The following is a 16,813-nucleotide window of genomic DNA, read 5'->3' as shown; positions in this document are numbered from 1 at the left end:
GTAACAAAAAAAAACCACAAGAATAGAAATGACACCCCACCCCACGGTTCAGGTCAGTACGAACCAATTTATGTTCCCCTAATTTTATTCCTTTAAAAATAAAGTCCCCATTATTTAAAATAAATAAAAAAAACTTGCCCAACTCTGACTCACTTTTTTTTATCTCTCCGCCTGTCTGGCTGGGGGGTGAGGGGCATTTTTTGCGCTGTGATCTGTAGTTTTATTTAGTACCATCTTTTTATGTGGTACTAAATTGGGTGGTTTCTGCACTTGCTCTGTTTACCGTGCGTGATCAGGAAAGTTACAGGTAGTATGGACAATAACACTTCAGCTGCCAGGGATGGGGGTTGTAGTCATGTAACACACACCAGCTATCAGGGGGGAGGATGGGGGTTGTAGTCATGTAACACATAACTGCTATCAGGGGGAGGATGGGGGTTGTAGTCATGTAACACACACCAGCTATCAGGGGGGAGGATGGGGGTTGTAGTCATGTAACACACAACTGCTATCAGGGGGAGGATGGGGGTTGTAGTTATGTAACATACACCAGCTATCAGGGGGGGAGGATGGGGGTTGTAGTCATGTAACACACACCAGCTATCAGGGGGGAGGATGGGGATTGTAGTCATGTAACACACACCTGCTATCAGGGGGAGGATGGGGATTGTAGTCATGTAACACACACCTGCTATCAGGGGGAGGATGGGGGTTGTAGTCATGTAACACACACCAGCCATCAGGGGGAGGATGGGGGTTGTAGTCATGTAACACACACCAGCCATCAGGGGGAGGATGGGGGTTGTAGTCATGTAACACACAACTGACATCAGGGGGGAGGATGGGGGTTGTAGTCATGTAACACACAACTGCTATCAGGGGGGGTTGGGGGTTGTAGTCATGTAACACACAACTGCTATCAGGGGTAGGATGGGGGTTGTAGTCATGTAACACACCTGCTATCAGGTGGAGGATGGGGATTGTAGTCATGTAACACACACCTGCCATCAGGGGGAGGATGGGGATTGTAGTCATGTAACACACACCTGCTATCAGGGGGAGGATGGGGGTTGTAGTCATTTAACACACATCTGCTATCGGGGAGGATGGGGGTTTTAGTTATGTTACACTTTAACAATCAGAGGGTGATGGGGGTTGTAGCCATATAACAGACACCTGCCAGCAGGGGGGATGATGGGGGTTGTAGCCATATAACAGACACCAGCCAGCAGGGGGGATGATGGGGGTTGTAGCCATATAACAGATACCAGCCAGCATGGGGGATGATGGGGGTTGTAGCCATATAACACACACCAGCCAGCAGGGGGGATGATGGGGGCTGTAGCCATATAACAGACACCAGCCAGCAGGGGGGATGATGGGGGTTGTAGCCATATAACAGACACCAGCCAGCAGGGGGGATGATGGGGGTTGTAGCCATATAACAGATACCAGCCAGCAGGGGGGATGATGGGGGTTGTAGCCATATAACACACACCAGCCAGCAGGGGGGATGATGGGGGCTGTAGCCATATAACAGACACCAGCCAGCAGGGGGGATGATGGGTGTTGTAGCCATATAACAGACACCAGCCAGCAGGGGTATGATGGGGGCTGTAGCCATATAACTCACACCAGCCAGCAGGGGGGATAATGGGGGCTGTAGCCATATAACAGACACCAGCCAGCAGGGGGGATGATGGGGGTTGTAGCCATATAACACACCAGCCAGCAGGGGGGATGATGGGGGCTGTAGCCATATAACTCACACCAGCCAGCAGGGGGGATGATGGGGGTTGTAGCCATATAACTCACACCAGCCAGCAGGGGGGATGATGGGGGCTGTAGCCATATAACTCACTCCAGCCAGCAGGGGGGATGATGGGGGCTGTAGCCATATAACAGACACCAGCCAGCAGGGGGGATGATGGGGGTTGTAGCCATATAACACGCACCAGCCAGCAGGGGGGATGATGGGGGTTGTAGCCATATAACACACACCAGCCAGCAGGCGGGATGATGGGGGTTGTAGCCATATAACTCACTCCAGCCAGCAGGGGGGATGATGGGGGCTGTAGCCATATAACACACACCAGCCAGCAGGGGGGATGATGGGGGTTGTAGCCATATAACACGCACCAGCCAGCAGGATGGATGATGGGAGTTGTAGTTTTACTATTCCTGGTGTCAGGGCATGCTGGCCACTGACCAAGCAGGGTGACCTGGATTTGTCTGTAATCTGCAGGTTACAGCCCCCCTCCCCAGTCAGAGTCAGGCTGACTGTAAACCCCCCACATTGTTAATGTCTGCTCTGGAGATCCCTGCCGGCCCCGGCCTCCCGCCCCTCCTCACACTCCCGACGCCCCCACCTCATAGTCCGGTGCAGATGTAGTGGCCGCATCTCCTCCTGCCGCCCCCTCCTACAGCCTTCTCCTCTCCCAGACACCGCTCTCCCTCTGCAGCCGCGACCCTGCTCTGCCCGCAGTCATTATCAGCGGGGGTCTGCTACACACAGTAGCCGACCCCTGCTGTATATGGAGCGGGCTCAGGAGGGGGGTAATGCCGCTGTCAGTGTGACAGCGGCATCTATATAGTCACATAGCCGGCACTAGCAATAGCTATGTGCCGGCTATTTGAATTTGGCCCCGACGGGGGAAGAGGGTTCGCGTGCCGAGGAGGTGACAGGTGGGAGCAGGGGGCGGCACACAGAGAACATGGCCGGCGCTCACATAGCCACCGGCCGTGTTCTCTGCGCTATACTTTATGTTAAACTGCATAATAGCGCAGTTTAACATAAAGTTTCGATACCAGGAAATCCTGGTATCGAACTGTTTTTCGGCCCGGAATATCGATAGTAGTATCGATATTTCGTGCATCGTGCAACACTACTCCCGACCCCCCATTACAGCCCCCTATATTCACGTGATCCCGCCGTGTCCCGCTTCCTGATCCGGTCCGGTCACGGAGATATCAGAGCCCGAAGCCCCGCTCTCACAGGAGAGTCCGATGCCCATAGAGAATGACGGAGCATCGGACTCCCCATTTATTCTCTATGGGCGTCGGAATCTCCTCTCAGCATGCGCGCCGGGCTTCGGGAGCTGATATCTCCGTGACCTGACTGGCTCAGGAAGCGGGACCTGGCGGGATCACTTGAGTATAGGGGGCTCTATCGGGGGTCGGGAGACTGTCACCCCGGCACGGGGGGTGACAGGTCTCTAACTACAGCACTTAGTTACACTCCAGCAATCTTATACACTACAGTATAGTAATGTACCTTAAGACTCACCAGTGCTAAATTCACTCATGATTCACGTTCGGAAAAATTGACAATAGAGGGAGACAGGAGGAGTCAGGGGCAGACAAGCAGCACATGAAAATGCGCAACACTGTTGATGACCCAACATCAACAGTGTTGGGTCGTCTGACCCAAACATTCTGCAAGTTCACTCAATAGCTTGAGACACAGGCACCTGCCGGCTATTGGATACCAAGCAAAGTTCGAGTTGCAAATGTAACTTCAGGGTAAATTTTAGTTTGAGCACCAAACAGCTCAATCTCGGAAGTGTTGAAACACAGATGTATCTATAACAGAAAGATAGCCGCTCACCACCATCTGCAAGAAGAGCAACACCTATGCAAGGATTGCTAAATCGCAGGATCAGCCCCAATGAACACAACAGAAGAAAGGCTCTGGCAACACAAAGAATCTCCAATCTGTTATGTCTTTATTCACAACTACAATGCACACTCCATAGTCTCAGGCAAACTAAGTACCACTCTATTTGCAACAGGTAAAAAGTAAGGGGTACACTGCATTTTATTTTGCCTCTAAGAGCACCATATGCATATGCACCATTTGACATCCATTATGGAAGTTGTTTCTTATATGTGACCTTTTCCCTAATTCACTATACCAGTACAGGTTAAACGTTAACTTCATCCACATACTGTATAGCCCAACTTGATGAATACCAAACCTGTCTTCCGGGAAATTGTTAAACATAAAAAGTTCAGCATAACCTTTGGCTGCCTTTACACTGCCACTTTTTTAAAAAGTAAAAACGCCAATAAAAACGCCATGGTGTTTGTGTTTTTTTCTGCAAAAACACCTGCGGCCAGATGTTATAAAAAAACGCCTCAAAATACCTATGTGTGAGGGCGCCCTAATAGCTTCCACCCTGGTATAAATCTATTAGTGCCCAGGTTGAAATTGAACTCCATTCCTTGGTGTTCAGCGCTCGATATAAGCCAAATCGCAGTATGAAATGCAGGTCCAATAAAGCAAATTTTATTTAATCATTGTTAAATTCCTTGGATCATTATGATCTTCATTTTCCCCTTCATTTTGGTTTCTCTCAAGGTAAAAAAGCAAAAAAAACAAACACATTCTAATGCAAAAAAACAGGAACAACTATGAAGAAAAAAGGGAAGTGTGGATAGTTTTGCAAGGCACTGTATTGGTTGCGAAGCTGCTGTGAGGAGCCAACACAACTGGTAGATGTAACACAGATGCAGAGAGAATTTAACAAAAGCCAGATCACTGCTATCACAGTTGCTTGTTTTTCAACACACGAAAACACAAACGACTGCAATGATCAGCCAACATGAACGATGTCGTTGATGTTGATCGTTGCCTTCTATTCCACGGGACAATTATCGGCCGTAACGGCCAATAATCGTTCCGTGGAATATGGCCTTAAGAGTCTGGGGATAGCATTAAGAGCACCATTAGCTCCAGGGCATAACTGAAGTGGAAGGATTTGGCCATAGATTTACCCTAGTTTTAAATAGATTTTATTATTTTAAAACCGGTTTGTCTTGTGTGGCTATTGTAAAAAAAATTGGCATAACAAAGCCTTCCACTGGGAAACCGGATAAGGAGAGGTGAGGGATAAGAGCCACTCCTAAATTCTTTCATATATGTCTATGTCTTCATGATACTGTCAGTCCTCACTGGAATGAAATGGGGTATAAAACACAGAACAAAGGATTCATTGTATGTTCCCACAAAGGGCTAATGTAAATCTGAAGAAAAACAATCAAGTTTAAAGCGACTCTGTGCCCACAATCTGACCCCCCCCAAACCGCTTGTACCTTCAGATAGCTCCTTTTAACCCCTTAGTGACCGCCATGCTGCCTTTTCACGGCGGCCACTAATGGGCTTTATTCCGATGCGTACGCCTTTTAACGGCGTACGCATCGGAATAAACTGCCGGCCGGAGATTCAAGGCAAGGGGCTACCCTAAAAGGATTATCTCTAGGGCATACCATCGAGCCCGTGATATGGATAGGACACAGCTATTACAACCTAGGATCAGACAAACCTCCAATAAAATCCGGATGGTAACCACCTTCAACAATCAATGGCAGGATGTATACGCCGGATACTGGAAAGAAATTGGAATATCCTCAGGGCGGAGCTCAGATTGAAACCACATATAACCGATCGGCCGATGCTGACAGCAAGACGAGCACGTAATTTAAAAGATCTGGTAACCCGGAGCCACTTTACTAGACCTAATCGGAGAACAGGCACTGGCACACGAATCAAGGGTTCACACCCATGTGGTGACTGCAGTGTTTGTCAATTTATGCCCTCTACCTATGAGTTTTGCAATCCAAAGGACAATAGTCGATATTTACTGAGGGACTATATAAACTGCAGAAGTAGAAATGTGATCTACGCGATAGTGTGCCCATGCTCTCTAGTCTATGTTGGACAAACAACACAAGAATTACGTAAACGGATTCAACAACATTTGTCAACTATTAGAAGAGCGGCTACAGCATCCCATGCAACCTTGGATCTTACTTCTGTGGCTTCGCACTTCAAGGACAAACATGGTGGTAGGTGTAATGGATTGAGGGTATTTGGGCTGGAGAAAAGGTCCGTGGGTGTAAGGGGAGGTGATATTGTTAAGTCTCTCCTCTGTACAGAGTCAAGATGGATCCATAAACTTGGGTGCCTCGTTCCGGAGGAAATGATTGAGGAACTTCTGTATACGGGCTTCTACAAGTAAGTGTTTGGTGGATAGGGTTATGATGATGTTGGTTAATATCTATCTGATTCATTCATTTTTTGTTCCCCAGATTTTTACTGACCTGTTTCCATGGATAGGCTTTTCCTATTCTCTTACAGGCTTTTCACATTACACCATACACTATTTTACACTTTTGTCTTTACACATCTTTACACCTCACACTATTTTTCATGCCCAATTAACACTGCATTAGATACACTCACATTTATACATTCCACATATTCTCACATATTCCTTTATCTCTTTTCCTTTTTTTTCTCACTTTTTTTTCACTCTTTCTTCTTCATGTATTCTTTTATTTTTTGGGTAGGTGTACTTTGTTATTTTGCAACCCAGATCTTGTGTGTGTGTGTTTTTCACTCAGGTCAGCATTTATCTGGTGGATATATATCATATATATATGTTCTGTGTTTCTGGAGGCCTAATATCTGCGCTACCTAACCGTATCATTGATGTGGAGTCCTCGCTATTAAGATCTGTTCCGGGCCCTTGAGTCTCTGCTGGACTGCTAAATGGATGCTCCTTATTCTTGATTACAACAGCGTATGCATAACTGGATATCCTTTGGTTTCCCTTCCTGGGAAGTCGTCTAAGAAGTCTACTTTATGATTGCTGCATCAAAGTATACCATTCCTCGTGATGATATTTAGAAGCAGATAGGATACCGTCTAGTCTAAGCTGATTCAGGACTCTGGCCAGGTGTATTATGGACACTCGATGTTTGTGCCCCCTGCCCTTTGTCCTGACATCCATGTTGGATTTTGGCGCAACGCAACATAGGGTCTAGGACATTGAGAAATCCATGCCTGCCCCTATGATAAAATGATGTCCTCTGAATTGTGAACTATCACTGTCCTCTGATGCCCTCTGAATTTTAAACTATTACTGTTTTTCTGATCTAGGCTGCTACTGACAGTAAAGCTTGGGATATGGACACTCTTTGACTAGTGCCTATCTATATAGCCAAGCATGGAATAAGGATCATGTAAATGTGATAGCTGTACTGTTCAGGCTAGGTTCACACTGCGTTTTCAGCATCCGTTTAACGCATCCGTTTTTTTTTGCAAAAAAACGCATGAAAAACGGATTGCAAAAAACGGATTCATTTGTGTGCAACCGTTTTTCCATTGACTTCCATTATAAAAAAAAACGGATCCGTTTTTTTTGGCGGACCAAAACGGACCAAAAAACGTTGCTGACCCTATTTTTCTGGACGTTAAAAAAAACGGATCCGTTAAACGGATGCTGAAAACGCAGTGTGAACCTAGCCTAAGTGATACCTAATTAGTGATAGGGAATGAATTTTTGAAATAATCATTGTATTTGTACGGTCATGATTTATTATTACTATTTTTTCTTTTGGGGTATGTGTACCATGGCAAGGGTAACTGGGTGTGTTGGTTTTTAATGTTTTTGTCTTTTGTTCATCTTTGACGCATAATGAATTTAGTTGTGGTACTCTGTTATGCACAATGGGTACTGTTAGCGCGGTTGGGCATTTGACATACTGATAGATGCAGTGACGAATTTATCTCTCTTCCGCCTTGTTATAGATGTAGGATTTATCTAAGGCTTAGAGATCTTCTCCGAGACTCGTAATTGGCGCATGCGCATGTATTGCTTTTGCTGGTGTGGGCTACATACATAGCTGAACGGAACATTGGATGACAAACTAAAACGTGATGTGTTGTTATGACGTTTGCTATTATTTTTCTATTCATGTTGATACTATCTATGGATACTATAGTTACGTATTATATATGATACGATTATTCTCATACGCGCACGCTGATAATAATGCGGTGCGCTTTATTTAACTTTTTTTTTTTATATATATCGATATGCGCCGACATCATGCAGAGATACCCATTGTTATGTCCGGGTAAAAATAATAATAGGGTTTGTATTACCTACACATATATTGGGATTATAACATCAATAATATCATCATATGTCTCGTTTGCACATGAGCTAAAGGATATAGTTATACAGTAAACATATCGAACTTGGTATTGAGCCTGGTGATTGCCAATTCTACCGTTGCCGTTTCATTGGTTGAGAAATACGCTTGTCTGATGACGTCTGCCCACTTGATGCGGCTTCCAGCTGCGCTCTGTGCCAATACATTCTTGCACAGGCGCAGTGTGAGTAACGGGATACCCATATAACGTGGCTTCCGGCGGCGCTTCGTGCTCGTGCACTCCTGCGCAGGCGCAGTATGAACTTCGGGACACCGTAGGCGCCATTTCTGCCATGGTTGCACATACCCTGAAAGATGTATCACTATAGACAGGTGAGTGTTTTGATGGACTACTAGACACAGGTGCCTCTTGACATTAGTATATGTATAAATAGGATCCCTACACAGCATATCCTTCTCCCTGACGAAGTTCCGGTGGAGCGTAACGCGTAGAAGCATCATGGGTAGCCACGGATCGCTCCTCTCCATTTGGTGATGTTTTTTGGATGGTTTTCATCTCCTTTTGTTTGACACTTATCATTGCTCATTATTTTTTTCTCTCTAATCACCATTCATTTGACACGCACACAGCTGTATACACTCATTTATATTTCTTATGTTAATATTTTTTATCACTAGGTTGTATATGCATTGTATATGACCTATGAGGGTTAGTTGAGCTATATTGTAGGACCGTGGTTTTACCCTGGGGGGCCCTTACACCGTGTGGGTACCACCATGTGTGTTTTTTCCTTTGGGAATTTTAATTGTTTTTAATGTGTAGGAATTTTTTGTTCCTCTGCCAACCTTTGTGTCAGTGGATGTTAATTTTTTCAGGTATTTCAGGCTCGCCTGCTCCCTATCTCTCCCCATAGCTCATAAAGCACTAAAGCTATTGATTTACCTGGGCAAAACAACAGGCCCTATGTGACAGCCAACCGCCCCTTCTTATCTCTACTGACAGTAATTCACGTAGGATTTCCTCCTCAGTCTCAGATAAAACCCGATCTTGCACACTCACCGCAAAGAACTATACATATTGCCAGCTAGGCACATCAGCACGGACCATCGATCCCTAAAAGATTTCTATGGATGAACTCTGCTGATTGAACATATACACCGCGGCTGCTTTTATACCACCATCCATATAAGCAGCTGCAGTGTATACAGTCCGATAATTCACCCCATCTTTACATATTGATGAACTTTGATACACAATTGCTGTTCTCATTAGTACACAGCAGCTACGGATGAGCTACTTATCCAGGACTCACTCAAACTTTGCATATTGCCCGTTTGCCCATTAGTGCTCATCATGTTATAATAATCATTTAATTATTGTTTTTATTATTGTATATTACTGCATATTAGTGCTTATTTCTTGCTTGGATTTACATATATTTGCTATATTAGGGTCAAATGGTTTTTTATACATGTCTTTATATATGATTTTAAATTTGATTGTTTGATTATCTATACCGATTGGTTATGGTACCATAATTTTTAACTCATTATTTTTACTTATCAAGTAAAGTGTTATTTAGTTTATTCCTCTCTCGGACCGTCTATTGTTTATCCATTACTATTTCAATCATCACATGACATTATTTCCAAATATTCTCTGACTTGTCTTGAGGACCTATACTTTTCTTTTATTTCTTATTTATACTCCAGTCTGTAGGGTACAGACACTCCATAGTTTAACCTCGCCAAGCCACTAGCAGTTGAACTCACACTTACCTTATCCTCTATTGCAATAGTTAAAAAAAACCTACACAAATGTAGTATCGCAGTAACCGTAGTGACCCAGAGAATACATGCATTATGTTATTAGTGACCGCCGATATGAATTTTTACGGCGATCACTAATGAGCTCTATACTGTGCCATCAGCTCTTTATGGCGATGGTGCAGAATAGTGCAGCAGCGCCGGTAACGCCCGCAACCCCCTCCTCTCAGCTACCAGAGGTCGCTGAGAAGTTGGGGCAGAGTGTGAGCTCAGTCCCGGCCAGTCCCCGCACCGACGATCGCCGTTATTACCAGTATAACGGCGGCGACCGGTAACGGGCATTGCATGCTTTCATGTCCTCTCACAGTTAATCCACAGTGAGAGGAGATGAATACATGTCCCCCCCCCCGGAATAACCTTAGTGTTCACAGTGAGTAATTCCTTAGGGTACAAACACACTTGCCATATCGGCAGCGAGTTTCGCAGCGTATTCGTCTGTACACTTTGTCTGCCATTGAGTACACATGGCCGGGATCCTCAGCGAGTCTCGCTGCAAATACGCAGCAAAAAACTCGCTGAGGATACAGCAAGTGTGTTTGTACCCTTAAAAAAAAGGATCAAACTCTCATTCTCTCCACTACCAGAGGTGGCGGAAAGCATGGGGCAATGATCAGGGACTAGCCGATGTGGTCCTGGCACAAGTGATCAGCGGTATATACTATATACCACTGATCACTTGTTCCAAATGCTTCCGGCACTTTTTGTCCAGTCACCAAAAATCATTGGTGACGGGATAAAAAGTCAAGTGCCCCGGATTACCTGTAACCACTCTGCATTACCTGTAACCACCCCAGATTACCTGTAACCACCCCAAATTACTTGTAATCACCCCAGATTAACTGTAACCACTCCGCATTACCTGTAACCACCCCAGATTACCTGTAACCACCCCAGATTATTCATAACCACTCCAGTTTACCTGTAACTGCTCAGATTACCCATAACCACCCCAGATAGCCAGTAAACACCCCCAGATTTCCTGTAACCACCCCAGATTGCCACAGGCTACCCATAACCACTAGATTGCCACAGATTGCCCGTAACCACCCCAGATTGCCTGTCACTCCTCCCCCAGATTGACCATCACCACCCCAGTTTGCCTGTGACCCTCCCCCCCCCCCAGATTGCCCGTCACCACCCCAGATAGCCGGTAAACACCCCCAGATTGTCCGTTACCACCCCATATAGCCAGTAAACAACCCCAGATTGTCAGTTACCATCCCATATAGCCAGTAAACACCCCCAGATTGTCCATTACCACCCCAGATAGCCAGTAAACACCCCCAGATAGCCGGTAAACACCCCTAGATAGCCAGTAAACACCCCCAGATTGCCCGTAACCAACCCAGATAGCCAGTAAACACCCCCAGATTGCCAATAAACACCCCAGATTGCCACAGACTGCTTGTACCAACCCAGATTGCCCATAAACACCCCAGATAGAAAGTAAACACTCCCAGGTTGCCCGTCACTACCCCAGATTACCTGTAATCTCATGTAAAAAAAAATTTTAGCAACTGCGCTATTCTAATAACCGATACTAGCTGCGGTTTTGCACCAGCAAAATTATGCTCCTTCCCTTCTGAGCCCTGCTGCGTGCCCATACAGTGGTTTATGCCCACATATGAGGTACCGTTGTACTCAGGAAAACCGGCTTTACAAATTTTGCAGTGCATTTTCTCTCCTGTTTCTCGTGAAATTGAGAAATTTCAAACTTAAACATATTATTGAAAAAATTCATTTTTTTCATTTTTACTTTCTAATTTTGAATCCTTTCCTCTAATACCTGTGGGGTCAAAATGCTCACTGCACGCCAAGATGACTTCTTTGAGTGGTGCTCTTTCCAAAATGGGGTGACTTTTGGGGGGTTCCTCTTCTGCGGACACTACAGGGGCGCTGCAAACGCACCCGGCGCTCAGGAACTTCAGAAAAATCTGCACTGCAAATGCTAATTGGCGCTCCTTACGTTCTGAGCCCGGCTGTGTGCCCATACAGTGGTTTATGCTCATATATGGGGTACCGTTGTACTCAGGAGAACCTGCGTTATAGATTTTGTGGTGCGCTTTCTCTCCCTTTCCTTGTGAAGTTGAGAAATTTCAAACTAAAGGAACATATTATTGGAAAAATTCTAGTTTGTCATTTTTACTGTCTAATTTTGAATACTTTCCTCTAATACCTGTGGGGTCAAAATGCTCACCGCACACCAAGATGTATTCTTTGAGGGGTGCACTTTGCAAAATTATGGGGGGTTTTCACTCTGCTGACACTACAGGGGCTCTGCAAACGCATCTGGCGCTCAGAAACTTCTGCAGCAAAATCTGCACTGAAAATGCTAATTGGCGCTCCCTTCCTTCTCAGGCCTGCTGTGTGCCCATACAGTAGTTTATGCCCACATATGGGGTACTTTTCGACTAGGAAGAACCTGCGTTACAGATTTTGGGGTGCCTTTTCTCTCCTGTTCCTTGTGAAATTGAGAAATTTCAAACTAAACATACATATTATTGGAAAAATTCCAGTTTTTCATTTTTACTGTCTAATTTTAAATACTTTTCTCTAATACCTGTGGAGTCAAAATGCTCCCCACACCACAAGATGTATTCTTTGAGGGGTTATCTTTCCAAAATGGGCTGACTTTTGGGGGGGTTTCACTTACCTGGCACTACAGGGGCACTGCAAACGCACCTGAAAACTTGTACAGCAAAATCTGCACTGAAAATGCTAATTGGCGCTCCTGCCGTTCTGAGCCCCGCTGTGTGCCAATACAGTGGTTTACGCCCCCATATGGGGTACCATTGTATTTAGGAGAACCTGCGTTACAAATTTTTGGGTGCTATTTCTCTCCTGTTGCTTGTGAAAATGAGATACTTTAATCTGAACGAACATATTATTTGAAAATTTCTATTTTCCATTTTTCTCTGGCCTAATTGTGAATACTTTCCTCCAGCCCCTGTAGGGTTAAAATGCTCATTATACCCCTAGATTAATTCCTTAGGGTGTGTAGTTTCCAAAATGGGGTCATTTATGGGGGTTTCAAGTATACAAGCCTCCTAAACACACTTAAAAAAAGAACTGGTCCCTAAAAAAAATTAGTTTTGGAAATTTCATGAAAAATTGGTAATTTGCTGATACATTTCTAAGCCCCGTAACACCCAAGAAAAGTAAAATATGTTTACGAAATTATGCCAGAATAAAAAGGACATATTGGTAATGTGACCTAGTAACTAATTTATGTGATACAACTTTCTTTTCTTAGAAGCAGAGAATTTCAAATGCAAATTTTTCATGATATTTTTATGTTTTTCACAAAAAACACAAAAGATAGCGACTAAATTTTACCACTAATATAAAGTACCATATGTTACAAAAAAAAACAATCTCAGAATCGCTAGCATATGTTAAAGCATCACTGAGCTATAAGCGCATAAAGTGAGACAGGTCAGATTTTGAAAAATGAGCCTGTCATTAAGGCTCAAATAGGCTTGGTTCCTAAGGAGTTAATCCAAGATCTGTCCTGGGGTCCGTTCGGCAGGTGATGCAGTTATTGTCCTAAAAACAACTTTTAATCCTACAGCGCTGTGTCTAACGGCCAGGACTTACATTTGTATATGCATTAGGCTGGCACAACCTCTCTTTCCCTCCTCCCCGCCCTCCTCAGCATTAGGAATGATCCAGGAACATTTACTGCTGTTTGAGCTTTGCACAGGTGTCTTAACAATCCAGCCCATGTTCATTATGCACTCAGGTGGGGAACAGGAAGCAATCTGCCTGGAGCATTCCTAAACATGAGGAGGGTGGGGAGGAAGGACAGAGAGGTGGTGCCAGCCTAATGCATATACTAATGTAAGCCCCGGCCGTTTGACACAGCGCTGCCGAATTAAAAGTCGTTTTTAAAACAATAACTGCATCACCTGCCGAACGGACCCCAGGACAGATTTTGGATTAAAAGCAGCTATCTGTAGGTACAAGCGGTTTGGGGGGGACAGACTGTGGGTACAGAGTCACTTTAAAGCGAATGTACCATCAGTTACATTAGCTATTAAAGTACTTCACATAGATAAAACTGTGTTGGTGCCACGGTCCTTTTTTCGAACCACGGCAGTGTCAGAACCTCAGGTCAGGTCTAGGTGCTTACAGATTCCCTTTAAGGCTAGTGTCCCACTTCCACCAAGGCTCAATTTGCCACTACAAAACGGAACAGGATGGTCTGTAAAAGAACCTACACTACCAGATGCAGGCAGATACCCGAGAAATCACATTGACTGTAAGGGGGTCAGTCAGTTTTCTGTCTATCCTGCAGGATTTGAGCAAACAATTAATAGTACTGTGCAGGTTTACACAGAGCATGTGAGATGTGAGACTCTAGAGCAGTGCTTCTCAATTCCAGTCCTTAGGCCTCACCAACAGGTCACGTTTTGAGGATATCCCATAGAAAGAACACCTGTGATGATACCTGATGCACTGAGTATAATGTATAATGATATCCCCTGTGAAATACTAAGGAAATCCTCAAAACATGACCGGTTGGTGAAGCCTGAGGACTGGAATTGAGAAGCATTGCTCTAGAGCAATGGCGTGGTGAATATTTTGCTGCCTGCAACACCATCCAGCATCACCAGACTGATGGTCTTGAAAAAGATATTCTTGGGGGGCTGTACAAACTTTCACATGATACTGACTGGTGTTAGGTACCAGAAGGAAATCCTCAAAGTAATTATCAGAACTTACAACAGTGTAGTGTGGCCAGGCCTCATGTGGCTTAAGTGTGTGGGCACACACTTTGTCCTAGATAACAAAGGCATTGATGCCATTGAATGGCCTTCACATTCCCCAGACCTAAATCCAATAGAAACCTTCTAGGTCATTAGGTTTCATGGCTTCCAACACTGTAATGTACACAGACTGCCTAGGAGCTTGGTGATGCCCTTGTCCAGGTTTGGGAGGAGTTAACCCAGGATATCACCACCGTCCATCAGTGGCATGCCCATGTCTTGGCAAAGATAGCAAACATGTAACATGTGTCTTGTTTTATTCATTTGCTTTTAGGACAGCTGTAATATTGGTGGATATGCTTCCCTGTGTAGTGAAACATTTAAAACTGCAACAGAGTCACCATTCTAAAGAAAAGGGTGACCACACTGTATTCTGGTTCTACCTCACATGCACTTTCCAAGATGTTTTTTACAAGATTGTGTATATCTACAGGGTAAATCATAGTAATAAACTGAACAGTAAGTGTAGACAAAGAAGCAAATATTTCAGCTGAATAACCATGACATGAATAGAGGTAAGGATGGCAGAAGGCAGAAGTGGACAGGATTATGGAGACAGGTGTGTTTCCAAAAGTCTCCTGGTTAACTCTGGCTGCCACACCTACAAAGAGCCAAAATGGCAGCATTCTAGAGATAGGTGCATGTCCAATAGGTGGGAACCCCATCTTTCAGACCATTATGCCATTACTACAGGACATGGCATAAAGGTTTTAAATGGTAATATCCCTTTTAGAGATGAGCAAATACGATTCGATCGAGATGGTATTCGATCCAATATTCCGGTATTCGAATTCAATCGAGTAGTGAGGCAAATACGCGGGAAACATTCAAAAACCCTCCCATCGCACTTGGAGTTTTTTTTTAAATCCAATCTCCATGCAGGGAGGCCGTGAGGGACCCTGGGAGTACGCATGCAGCGCGGAAACGGTGTCTACCCTCATTGGGTGGCTGAACCACATGACCTTGAATATTTAATAATAATTGACTTCCGCCTCTGGACCACAGATGCGCTTTCAACCTAGCCAGGGAAAGATCAGGTTAGGCAACCTAACCTAGGCAGGGAGAGATAGGTTTTAGTAGCGTTTTGGTTAGGCAGGATTACTACTGAACCCAAAAGTAATTTTCAGGGCTAAGATCCAGCGAAAAAGGTAATCTTTGAATCCAAAGCATTTCTCAGTGCTAAAACATATATGATATAACAGCATCAGCAGCTGTATTCATTCCAGTACCCTGTGTGTACAAGTGTCTTATAGTGTCCCTGGTTTAGCCCACTAAGAGCAAGTAAACGTAATACCTTATTGTGCCAGTTGCCCAGTAAAAGGCAAGTGATACATTATTGTGCCAGTTGCCCAGTAAAAGGCAAGTGATACCTATTGTGCCAGTTGCCATCAATACATCAGTAATCTCAAACGTGGTTTACAAATTTCTTCACCCTATCCTCCCCGAAGCCAACACAAGAAACCTCGCCATTAGCCAGTATATCGTCTCCTCAACCCTTACTTCCACTCCTCCCCTAGGACTTATACACTTAAGATTCCATACCATCCCGTCTGCCCTCCGGGTGACAAAACCCCAGCCCCAGGCACTCTAATATACCACAATACACACAGTATTAATTTAAATATCTCGTTATTCCAACACGTCTTAAACTGAACCAGACCATTCATACTAGTTTTCAAAAAGCGGTACTACAGGGCTGCCTGCTTCCACTAAGAAACATTCAGGACCATCAAGCCCACTTAGTTATTCGCAGGTACACTAGCGCATGCGTCCCGCGGCACACTCATGCTATGTCCAATACTCCTGATGGCATCTCCAACCATTTGTTAAGATCGATAAGTACCATCATGGGTATTAGGACGTTTTACACGCATTCCTGGTTCAATACTTCTAGTAAGCTGCTTATTATACACTTGTCATATATGTTTTCTATTGAATTCTATCCAAGTATACTCTTTAGGAAAAAGATTTTTGCTGGACATCCCCTTTAAGGCCAGATGAGGTTATTGGCTCAGCTGAGAAGAATTGCTGTGGCTCTTAAACGCTTCCACTTTTTAATAACACCACTTACTGTTGATAGTAAAATATCTAGAAGGGGAGACATTTCACAAGCTCACCTGTGGCAATGCCGGCATCCTATTACAGGACCATTCTGTGGGCTCTTTAGAACAGCCAATTCTTTTACAAAACATATGTAAAGGTAGACTGAATTGGTAGATGTATATAATAACTGTGGCAAGAAGTCTGTAAACTTT

Source organism: Dendropsophus ebraccatus, chromosome 7 (genome assembly GCF_027789765.1).
Source record: "Dendropsophus ebraccatus isolate aDenEbr1 chromosome 7, aDenEbr1.pat, whole genome shotgun sequence".
NCBI lineage: Eukaryota > Metazoa > Chordata > Amphibia > Anura > Hylidae > Dendropsophus > Dendropsophus ebraccatus.
Note: the sequence above shows the minus strand (reverse complement) of the source record.